Here is a 12,333-nt window from a genome sequence, read left to right as displayed (position 1 = left end):
GGTATTTGTGTCCAGTTTGGCCTAACGAGTGACCAGTTCACCATAAGGCTGAAGAGGAGGGCAGGGCCATGGGTGAATTGCCGTGGGTTTGAGGTCAGGGTTGGTGACTTACAGGCTGGTGAAAGCTGTTGGTCTTCGTCTTCAGGTCAATGGGAAGGTTTTATGGAGAGGAGCGGTGGGAGGGGGGTTGGAGTGGATGGGTTTAACCGATGTTTAGGAGGGCTCTCGATAGGACTTGGTGGAGGAACTAGATGTGGGACAGGGTGATGGGAACACGCTGAGCAGCATTACCTGGTAGTGCTTCCCCGTGGAGGAAACCTGGTAAGTGGACTGGAATGGGGCGGGGGGAGGGGGTGGGGGAGGGAGTCTTATTGGCTTCAGTGTTGGGGAAGTTTTGTCCCCAGGAGAGGATGGACTGATGGCACCTCTACCTGTGCAATGCATAGAAAAGGTGCAGGGTTAGAAATAGGACTCCAGGTGAGCCTTGAGAGGACACCTACACCAGTGACAGGCAGCGATAGCACGGCTCCGTTTGCCTCGGAAGCTCCTGGCCAGCTCGAGGAGCCCGTGAGCAGATCTCCCCAAGAGGCTTCTTGCACAGAGCAGAACCTGCACAGAGACCTGACACGGAAAAGGCACATTTAGGGCTGGCTGCCTTTGAGGGCAGCTCATCTGACCTTATACCTCTTTGGCAGTGTCTGCCCCACACACTGGTTTTACACGAAACACACACAGCCTTCTGGATCCCCCCTCCCACCACCACGGGCCAAGTACTGTCTTCAACACTAACTGTGGGCAAGCCAAGCCATCACCATGCAAGGCAGCTGAAATAAAACGTGTAATTGTGCTCCAAAACACCTTAATTGTTTATTAATTACTTCATAAATCATAGTGACACCTGTGTTTCTGCTCCTGTTAATTCACTCTCATGAGGTGGGGGGTGGAAGGACATGGATGAAGAATACCGGCCCGTAGCTGTAGGACAGAGGTGCCTGAAATGAGTTGGGGACGCCGGGGCGCTCCGTGCTTCTCCCTCACTGTCAGCCTCAAGTGCGTCCCACCCACTTCTGGCCAAGACCACAGGCCTGAAAGGGGTGCTAACAAGGGGTACTAAATACCACCTATTAAATGAGCCTTGATGGAGTCGGGGTGAGGCAAAGTACTCCATCTCCTCCATCCAGAAGCCAATGAAGAGAGGGGTTATTGCAGTCATGTTACAGATCAGAAACTGAGGCTCGGTTTTATGTAAGTTCCAATGTCACATGGCCAATTAAGTCATGCTGGAGTTTGAACCCAGGTGTGAATGACTCCAAATGATGTAACTCTTGGTGAGAGAGTCAGAGAACAACCTGGGGAGAAGGAGGAAGATGTCCTGTTAATGATCCCTGATACCTCACATGTACCTTTTACATTTATCTAAGGAAAGGAAAGCTGTTTTCTTTTTTTTTTCCTTTTTTTAAAAAAATTTATTGGGGTGCCAATTGTTAGTAAAATTACATAGATTTCAGGTGTACAGTTCTGTATTACATCATCTATAAATCCCATTGTGTGTTCACCACCCGGAGTCAGTTCTCCTTCCATCACCATATATTTGATCCCCCTCACCCTCATCTAGGCAAGCTGTTTTCTAAATGATAATACGTCTAATGTTTCTTGAGGATCATACGTAAAATGGAAACAGTATTCATCCAGGTGTTTTGGCCGGGGTATTCTAGTGCTCTGCCACTCAGACTGGTCACGCTGGGGTCCCCCTCTAACTGATTTCCATTCCAGATCGTCACCCATTCCTGTCCTTGGAGCCCCTCTCTGCCCACATCTGTTGGCAGCTATCAGCGACTTAGTGACTGGCCCTGGAGAGCAAGCCATTGCTCCAGATGGCTGATAGGACTTTATTGTCACAATTATTCTTAATGCGGTCATTCCAGGGCCCCTGTCTGGAAGCTCAGATCCTGCGATGGTGCTGGGAGCCGGGCCACTGCTGTCTAGCCTTCTCTCCTGGGCCTGAGAGTGCACTTCTGTGGATGCTATGAACTGGCTCTTTAAAGACAAGTAATGCCACAAAGCCAGTTTGGGGGCAATCCTTTTCCCCTGAGTCGAGATCAGGCCTTTTAAGGGAGGAGGGAGTATTCCAGGCAGTAGCTGGAGGAGGCTCTCTGCTGGGGGTCCTGAGCATGGTAGAAGAAGGGGCCTTGCTAAGGGTGGGGAAGAGGGCAGGTAGGGAGTGATAGGCCATGCCATTCTGTCCCAGTCAGCCTTGCTCAGCCCTGAGGTCTCAAGAAACCTTCCCTGATCAGCCAATCCTGTTATTTTCTCTCTTTTGTTACCTGTTATTTTCTTTCCAAGCACTTTTCTCTGTTTGTGATGATAAACTTATTCATGGATCTCTTTGTTTAATGTCTCTCTCAGACACTAGACTATGTAGGGGTGATGTTTATTTTGTTCAGTAGTTTATCAGGTGTCAGCACAGTGCCTGGCACATAACAAGTACCCAATAAATATTTGTTGAATGAACAAACAAATGAATGTTATTACTGAGCTGTGGCCATTTCTCAAGAGTGATCCCCCCTGATGTACTTCATCTTCCAGATAAATAGATCAGGAGAAATGGCATCTCTGTGTACTCTGACTTGGGCAAGTCAGATACTTTGTATTCTCTTGTTGCATCTGTGATTAAGATGATAAAATGTGTACTGCACATAATTGTATCATTACAGGTGATTTAAAATAGGAAGGAAGGAGGAAGGATAGGAAGAGGCTTTCAGAGACCAACAGAGAGTTAGATTCTGGGCCCTGAAGCCTGAGGCTAAGATGCCCAACTCCATGCCTGACACACGATGGGCACTGAACACACTCGACAACAAGTGAATGAATGACAAGAGATTAGAAGGGTTAGAAAGAATGTCTTTGTGGATGGCAAAGTAAGTGAGTCTATGGGAGAGAGAATGACTAGGGCCTGCCATAAAGCGAGCAGGGCTATTTAACATTACTCCCATGTCCATGAGGTGATTTCACCACAGTAGGAAGTGGTGCGTTCAACCTCCCAACCTGCCTTCTCCTTCTTATGTTCTGGCTTGAGAGCACCTGCTAATGGCTTAGTGCCTTTCAGCAGGGGGGCAGCCAGGGCTCCAGGCTATCTCTCTGGGCTCTAAGTGTGGTGGGACTGGAGGTTGTTACTGGTGTGTATGAAGGTGTGGACAAGGGAAGCCCTGAATCTTGGTGGAACCATTAGCAGAACTACCTTCCCTCAAGAAAAGGAGCTTACAGGGAGTTCAGGGGGCAGGACAGCCCCTTCAATCACCTGGACTATTCTTCCACTGGGGCCAGCAGGCCCCTTAGGCTTCCTGGTCTTGGTGAGCAGGGTCTCAGACAGACATGAGCCTACTGGGAGTCCCGGGAACACAGCCAGTGTGGCAGAGAAACTACCCCGCTGGATGTGTAGGCTACAGGGAAAAGCTTGGTGCAGTTTGCTGGACTAGATCTATCCATCTACAATGGCTGTTGTAGGGGCAGGGAAGGCCTCAAGAGGAGAAATGGGCTTGACCTGGGCCCTGAGAGTAGCCTAAATGATCAGAGGGGCAGGGAAGCTTGGGAGGGGGAGAGCAGACCGTGAGGACAGAATGGAGGAGGGGGACACAGGGGCTCAGGGGAAAGGAGGTAGAGAGAAGATTCAAGAGGAGGCATGTCTTTACCTGAGGAAGAGCTGTGGAGATGGACTATGCATCCAGAAGCTTAGGACTATGCAGTTCTCCCTGCAGGCTGGAAATGCAGAACCATGGAGACAACACTGTGGACTGAGTCAGGTAAGGAGGTAGTTAGAGCCTCCAGCCAGGAGAACCAACTACACACACCCTGCCGAGAGAACTGGGGCATGTGAACAGACTCAGAAGCTGGAAAAATTCCTACAATGGATTATTAGACACCTGGTTTGTTAAAAAGTAGGAAAGATGTTGTGATCATTTGAACTTACCATGGATTTTCTGAGTTTTGTCAAATTAACCTTATATTTTGGTCAGAGGTAGTAATCTTCCAGATAAACAGATCAGGAGAAATTTCATCCCTATATGACCCTGTCTTGAGCAAGTTAGAGACTTTGTAGTCTCCTGTCGTATCTGTGATTTAGATGATAAAATGTGTGCTGCACGGAATTGTATTATTGGGAGAGCCATGCTGGGTGAAGCGGGGCGGAGGCAGAGTTAAGGGTGAGCCTACGATTTGTGATCTCAATGGGTTCACTTTTTGAGAGTGAAAGGGGACTTGTGTCTGTTGGGGCCTCTGGGAAGCAGGCACCGAGAAGGAGTTAGGAGAGCAAAATTTGTACTGGGGAGTAACACCTGTGAAAGGAAAAAGGAGGAGGAAGTATGACTGGATAGAGGGAGCTATGAAACCATGACTCAGAGCCACCAGAGTCTGTGCCAGTCCAACAAGGGGCTTCGGAGAAACTACTGAGCTTTGGTAGAGCCCTGTGTTGGGAATGGCTGGGCCCTTGTACTGTCACTTTGCTCAGTCGTCGCCCACGATGACTTTGGCGCAAAAGCTGAAGTGGCCCTGAAGGCGCAAGCCCTTCCTCGAGTGGGCATCTGAGTAGCACAGCTTTGGGTCTGCACGGGCACTGTTAACAATGACGCTGGACAACAGGGAGTAAACCAGGACTGTCCCTTGCAAACCAGGACGTCCAGCTACTGCGTTTTCCAGGGAACTTTTATAGGATTCAGTCTCTGATCCTATCTTATTCTATCCTGGTCCAACCCTGTTATTTATTTTTTTTCTTTAACTAATTGCTTATCTTGAGTGAAATAGCTAACAATCACTGAGAGCTTATTTAATGCCTGGCATGAGCTGAACATTTCACATGAATTCATTTATTTAATTCTCCTAACTCCATGAGGTAGATACTAGTATTATAAATATTATATACTTTATATTTATATATTTATTATAATTGTATACCTATATATAATTATAACATATGTCATCTATACTTACATAGTCTAATTATATACTTATATAATTGTAATGTACTGAAATTATAATATCACCCATTGCATAGGTGAGGAAACTGCTGCATAGGGAGAGTATGTGGCTCGATCAAGAGTATACAGCATGTAAATGGCAGAGCTGGGCTTTCAAACAAAGAGGTGAGCTTGCTTCCAGGGTTAGGGCTCTTAAATACTTTGCTAGTTGTAGAATTTTGAGCTAGCAGAGACTCTCGAGGTCATCTTATGAAGATCCAAAAACGTTATAGAACTTTCCTACAGTCATGTAGAAGGTTAGGACTAGTGTCTAGCTCCCTGACTAATGAGTCCAGGGTTGCTTCCCTGCTGCACGCCTCAGACATGCTTATTAAATTTGCAGATTAAAGGGAGCATTTGAGATCTTGCTTCCCAGCAATTGTTGTCAGTTTTGGTTTGAATAAACTCTCATAAAAATTCAAAAAAAAATTTGCAGATGATAGAAAGTTGGGTAGAAAAATTCTACATTTGAAAATCCAATAGCAATTCAAAGTGTTTTGACAGACTGGAGTACGGGTTGAAACCAGTAAGATGAAAGTTTATAGAGATATATGTAAGTTTTTATTTTATATTCAAAAGCATCAATCGCCCAAGTGCTAGGTGGGGAAGACATTATCCGAATACAGTTTATTGGTAATAAGGTCAATCAGAGGTGACAGGAGGTGAGAACGAGGGGACACAATTTTCGGCTGCACTAATAAGATGGCATTCAGATCACGGGAAATGAGTACCCTTCCCTGTGTACCCCTTCACCTGTATCTGGGAAGTAGGGTATTGGGCTTTTTACTGAGTCACCATGTTTTAACAGCGATGGACACTGTAGTGGGTTGAATTGTTCCTCCCCCACCCCCAAAATGTCAAAGTCCTAATCTCCAGTAGCTGTGAATGTGACCTTACTTTGAAATAGGGTCTTTGCAGATGTGAGTAAATCAAGAATTGTGGGATAGGATCATCCTGGATTTAGGGTGAGCTCTAAATCCAGGAGCTGGTGGAGAGACAGAAAGCCAAGAGAAGAAGGTAATGTGAAGAGAGAGGTGCAAAAGTGGAGTTAAGCTGCCACATCCAAGGACACAAGGAACCACCAGAAGCTGGAAGAAGCAAGGAAGGATTCTCTCTTAGAGTCTGTGAAGGGAGTGTGACCTGGCAGACATCTTGGTTTTGGACTCCTGTCTTCCAGGACAGTGAGAGAATTAATTTCTGTTGTTTTAAGCCACACTGTTTGTGGTAATTTGTTACAGTAGCCTTAGGAAACTAATAAAGAGACTAAGTCAAGAACCTCTAGAAAAGGGTACCGTGAGGATGGGGACTCTTAAACTGTAGTGCATGAAGGTTTGGAGGCCCTGGAGGGAACTAGGGCCGGGTGGCTGTTTGACTCACACTGCTGCTCTCTCAGAGTTGCCAGGGGCTGAACTGGTGGGGCCACATGCAGGCCACCCTCAGAAATCCTACAAAGCCTGGGAGTTTGGACTCAGCACTGGCTGTACTGCACCAGAAAGTGTGATTTAAGTTCAGTAGAGTTCTCATTTTCCCCTTACTCAGAATACCCTGGGGCCCTTCCACTCTTCCATCTAGTAACTTTTGTTTTGTCATCATCCCGAGTAGTGACAGAACCCCCAAGGGCTCAGCAGAACAAACCCAATGTCTAACCCACAAATACAATGGAGGGGACCCTTTGCAGGGGTCGGGATGGGGCAAATGCCTGGGGGTTTAGGTTGCCCTTTTTGGGTAACATCTTCTTACAACTTTGTCCTACTTTGGCTTCAGGACACCATCTTCCCTGGTTTGAGTCACCAGGTTGACTCACTGAGATAGTGAAAATAGAGGGTAGATAGAACTTTGGGAGGTGGATAGACAGCACAAGGTCAATTTGGGAAGTGTTTAGTTTGAGGCTTGAGTGGGCTTTTCAAGTGAAAACCTTTCTTACAGGTTAGGACCTAAGATTGAGGGGAACTAGATATGGTGAGTTAGTAACATACAGGTGGTAGCTGAAGCTGACAGTCCAAGGAGACTAGGAAGGTAGATCCCACTTCACAGACCTCAAAGTGTGGTCCGTATACCCCAGAAAAGGCAACTCCTTGTTAGAAAAGCAGACTCTTGGGCCCCACCCCAGGCCTGCTGAATCACAGTCTGCATTTTAACAAGGCCCCCAGGGGGTTCATTTGCACATTAAAGTCCAAGAAGCACTGCTCTAGGCTAGTGGTTCTCAACTTTGCATGCTTATTAGAATCCCCAGTCCCTGGGCTCTGATTCAGTTGGTCTGTGAAGTGACCCAGACTTTTAAATTTTTTTTTACAGCTTCTGAGGAGATTCTACTGTGCAGCTATGGTTGGTGTAAATCACTCGTTCTAAAACTTGAGTGTGTCTTAGAATCTCTTGGAGGGTTTGTTAAAACACAGATCGCTAGGCCCAGTACCCAGAGTTTTTGATTCAGTAGAGTTGGGATAGGGCCCAAGGTTTTGTATTTCTAACACCTTCCCAGTTGATGCTGATGAGGCTGATCCCAGGCCCACACTTCGAGAAACACTGATACAGAGTGAGGAAAGGCCAGAAGAGGGCCCAGGCTAGAAGCCCAAGGAAAACCAATATTTAGAGGTCAGTAGAGGAAGAAAAGAAAGAGACAGAGAGGCTTCAGATGTAGGAGGCAAACCAGGAAAGGGGGTTCTTTCTTTTTTTTTTTTTTTCCCCACCAGACTATTGTTAACTCCTAGAAGGAAAATAACTACCAAGCAGGGCTCCTGGTGGTTAATTGGGCTCAAATTTAAAAACAGAGCCTAGCAGCCATTGCTACACAGGGGCCTCTCACACAAGCCATGCTTCAGGGAGAAACCTGCACTAAGCTACCTGTCGCCTGCACTGAACTACCTGTCTTCACTGTTCCTGCCAGCTGAGCCAACCGTTATAAAGGAGTTCCTGAAATCCCGTTTCAACCAACAGGACTGAGACTTTCCTGGTTCAATTGGAGCTGCACAACCTCATTAGTGTCTGCACTGACCAGTCAGAGTAGCTCCACTCCTGACAGTGCTTTTTGGACCAATCAAACTGTGAGGATTTGGAGTCCTCATTTACATGAGAACAAACCAATCAGGGACCAGGGGTGGGGACATCTTGCTATGTAAGTCAGCTACCCTCTGGCTCAGGGAGTATATACTCCCTGTCCACAGAAGATTGTGTTCCTCCAGCTGGGGTGGAGTGTAGCCACCTCGCCTGAGGGCTGCCCCACAGTGGTGTGTTTCACAGTGGTGCTGTTTGCACTGAATAAAGGCTCCTCTTTCACCACAGCTCCTTTTGGCATTGAATTGGTGCCAGTGACCTATTACCTCATTGACCATAAACAAATAGGCAGACAGATATTTCTCCAGCAGAGTGGGTTTATTTGGGAACAACAAAGAATTGCAATTAGGGAAATGCCTAATGGTGAACCACACACAAGTCCAGAGAAAGAAAGGAGAGAAATGCTCTTTTATGGTGTTGGGGAGGGGCCGTTGTAAATTAAGCGTCCATTGGAGGAAGATGAAAGTTTGAAGTATAGTGACTTTTCACTGGCTGAGTTACGGCCATCTCCCATTGGCTGAGCGGTTGCTGGTCGAGGAAGAATCTTTTCTTTCTCCTGCTGAGGTAAAGTAATATCACTTCCTGTCAGGTTCGTAGTGTGTGTTGAGTGACCTGTGTGAGAGTTCTCTCTTCTAGCATCCCGACTCCACTTTAAGTGAGGTTTGTGTTTAATTTTCATAACCTCATCCTGTTTCTTCCTCCCTATTTGGTGAAGTCTTACAATGCTCCTGATTCTCAACAACCACTACTTGGGAATTTTATATGTGATCATGTCTCATCCACTCTACTCCACATTCAGGATAAAGCCCAAATGTCTTAGCTCAGCATACCAGGTCCTGGGCGGTGGGGCTGCTGGCCTCCTTCCCTCCTCACTCCCATGGGACCCTTTGCTGCAGGCATCACAACCTACTTTGCCAATCCTCAATTAATTTTGTTCTCTTTTTACTTTGCTGCCTCTGCAATGTGTCTTGAGTCCTCCTCTTCTTCCTCATCTCATAGCTCCTACTCAGCAAAATTAGATGAGAATTCCCTCAAGGAAGGAGTCTCTTTTTATTTATTTTTATCTCTTTCTTACTCCACCCTTTGCTACCTCCAACTTCTGGCTCAGTTCAAACATTACCTCCCTCCCCGCAGGCCTGCCCTGAATCCCTGAGGCGAGGGTAGGCTCCCCTCCCATGTTCCTACTTTCTGTCACAATACTCATCACATCACTACACAGTTGTTGAATTAATTATATGCCTCCTTCACTACACGTGGGCTTCCTTTGAATGTAGAACTGGATCTTATTTGATTTTTGCACCCCGAGCTCCTAGTCCAAGGCCTGGCACAGAGTAGGCACCCGACACTTGTTTGTTGAATGAAAAAACATACAAGAACCACTGAGTAAATGGATACGAATGAAGACACTTTTGAAAATCAGGGCACCTTCCCCCAGGCCACGGTGTCAACTACTCTCTTCCTGTAGGTGGTCTACTCCTCCAGAATGGAGATAAAGGATTTTCCTCTGGTCAGTGTCCCATGGAGAGCAACAGCTAGTCACTTCCATAATATGCACAATAAGTTGTTTGTTGGTGTCTTTATCTCCTCGGTCAGCAATGGAACCACTTTTCTCTACACAAAAGTCACGTGGAATACATGCTTTCTTCACGTTGGCAATTCCTGCTTTCTTCATGGAGAGCTAGTAAGACAAAGGGCAGAGGGTGGAAGTGTCTCTTTCCAGCTTCCATGTTTTCCATGCTCCAAGGGTCCAACCCAAACAGACTGTAAGTGGAAAGCTCAGCCTTTCATTACCACCAGATGGCCAAAATTCAGTAACTCCCTGGACCCTCCAGGCTCACAGAGTGTGGTGGCTTGAGGTAGCTACTAACTGGGCAGCCTCTGATGGGCTCTTCAATACACCAAACAGAGGAAACTTCCTAGAGAGGGGCAGGATGAAGGGGTTGGGAGAAAGCCCTGAGGAGGATGTAATACTGCCACACTGCCAAATACATGCTGATTTTCATGATTGACATGTACAGCTCTTTTCTGTTTAACAAGAGCTTTCGTATCTTCTCTTTTTTTTCCTGGTGAGCAGCGCACAGCACAGAGTGTGGGTAGTAGTCAAATCCCCATGTCCACAGATGAGGGACCCAAGCATCAGAGCATGGGTGCGACTTGCCCCAAATCCCACAACGTGTGAAAGTGCAGTTGGATTTGAACCCAGCTTGGTCTGCCTCCAGCCTCTTCACCCTCCTCAATATGCTGCCTCTAAAATAACATTAAAATACATATAAATCATACAGGGTGTAAGTGCAAATTATTCCTTCTGTGGAAGTGCAGAATAGCCAAGTGGTGACGGGAACTTGGCAGGGATGGAGTTAGATGACTCAGGGACAGCGTTTTGAGGTAGGAGAGCTGTTCTGTGTGGCTGAGACAGGGGAGGAATGGCAGGCAGGGAGCAAGAGGGAGAGAATTCTAGTGGGAGAATTGCAGACCTGCAGGGGGATGGCGTACCATGTGGCCTTCCTGCAGTGGTGGGCTATGGATGGAACAATGAGACAGGCTAACGCTGGAAAGGGCTTGTCCTGATCAATATGGTCTCCAAGGCCAGAGCTGTGTATGTGCTGTGTGTGTGTGTATATGTGGGATATTGTTATGTGTGGTGTTTGTGGATGGGTATGTGGTTTATTTGTGTGAGCATGTGTATATGTGGGGTGTGGGTATGTGTGGTGTTTGTGTGTGAAGGAGTGTGTGGTGTGTGTGTGTGTGTGTGTGTGTGTGTGTGTGTGTGTGTTCAGGTAGGGTACGAGGCACATCAGAAAATTGCCAGTTGTGGGTTCCTAATATTTTGTCCTTATTTACCTGTGAGTAGGCGCTGTCCATTGCCCTTCCCCCTGGCAATCATTACCCAGTTTTACCCCTATATTCCTTTTAGTCTTAGATATGCAGGATTATGGAATTTATTTAATCAAGTTAAGTAAAAACAGATGTTTTAGCACACTCTTAACTCAGATAGTGCTGTTAGGATGCTGCCTTTTTGGTTTCCCAGCTCTGCCATCCTAGTTGTTGGATTACACAAAGGCTTTGTTTGTGTGGTGTGTGGTGGTTCCTAGGGGAGATGCTCAGGTTTATACCTTCCCAACTTCAAACCCAGTAGAAGGAGAACCTCGTTTTTATCTATAGTTTTAACATAAAACCCCAAATAAATCTCATTGGCTGGGTTTGGTTCATGTGTCCATCTCTGAACCAAGCACTGTGGCTTTGGTATAGAAAGTTTTGGTTGGCTGCCCAGGTCGTATGCTCAACTCTGAGGTCAAGCTCCTCTGAGAATGGACCAGCTCCCGAAGGACTTTTGAGATGCTGGTGCTAGAGGGTCCAGTGGATGCTGAGCAGACACAGCACCTGCCTCTTCCTGTTGATTGAGAGCTTCCTGTTTGTGTGAACGTGGCCTTGACCCTGAGAGAGAATGAAGCTATGCATGATTACTTTCTCTGTGTGTCAGTTCCTGGGTTGGGGGCTGTTCTAAAATTATTTCTTTTATCTTTACAACCTCCTTGTGAGTTGGGTACCAGTGCACATATCTTACAAATGAGGGCATGGTATTCAGAGGAATGAGAGGATTCGCGTAGGTCACACAACTAGAAAGTGGCAAGCCTGGGACAGAACTGCACACCCCTTTCCTATAAGGGCTCCGTTTCCTATAAGGTGATCATGCCCCAGTTGAGGACAAACTTTGGGGTCGGAAGGAACCTCAGTATTGTGTTGATACTGTGAGAACTGGATTTAGACTTCATTTTAGAACCAGTTCTCTTACTCACTAGTTGAGCTCCAGGCTCCTTATGTGCAAAACGAGAATGAAGAAGTCTGTCTTGCTGAGCTCTCAGAGTTGTCCTGTTAAATCAAATGAGATCAAGGAGGAATGGGCTTTGGAAATGGTCGAGAGCTGAACACATGTAAAATGTGATGGTTACCAGGGCTGCTTATTAAAATAGTGGTGTATTTCTGTACCGGGTGATAAACTGCTTCTGTGCCGGCCCACCTTACCATCACACTGTTTCCTCTTTCAGGACCTTTGGGCCTTGAACTTCTGGGACCTCCCCACAATCCAGCAACCAAAGTAACAGAGCCTAATCCTGGTCACAGGAGAGGAGGTCACCTGGAAAAGTCATTGCAGCGGCCCCCAGCTCCCACCTCTTCCTGTGGGCACAGGTGGCCCTCCTTTCCCTCAGTGACCTGTCTTCTCTCTCCCTGACTCCCAGTGTTCATCATGAAGCGGCCTCTCCTTGCGGGCGGA

The sequence above is a fragment of the Rhinolophus ferrumequinum genome, chromosome 17 (genome assembly GCF_004115265.2).
Source record: "Rhinolophus ferrumequinum isolate MPI-CBG mRhiFer1 chromosome 17, mRhiFer1_v1.p, whole genome shotgun sequence".
NCBI classification, from domain to species: Eukaryota; Metazoa; Chordata; class Mammalia; order Chiroptera; family Rhinolophidae; genus Rhinolophus; species Rhinolophus ferrumequinum.
The sequence above is the reverse complement of the archived record's forward strand: the minus strand, read 5'-3'. Positions refer to the sequence as shown.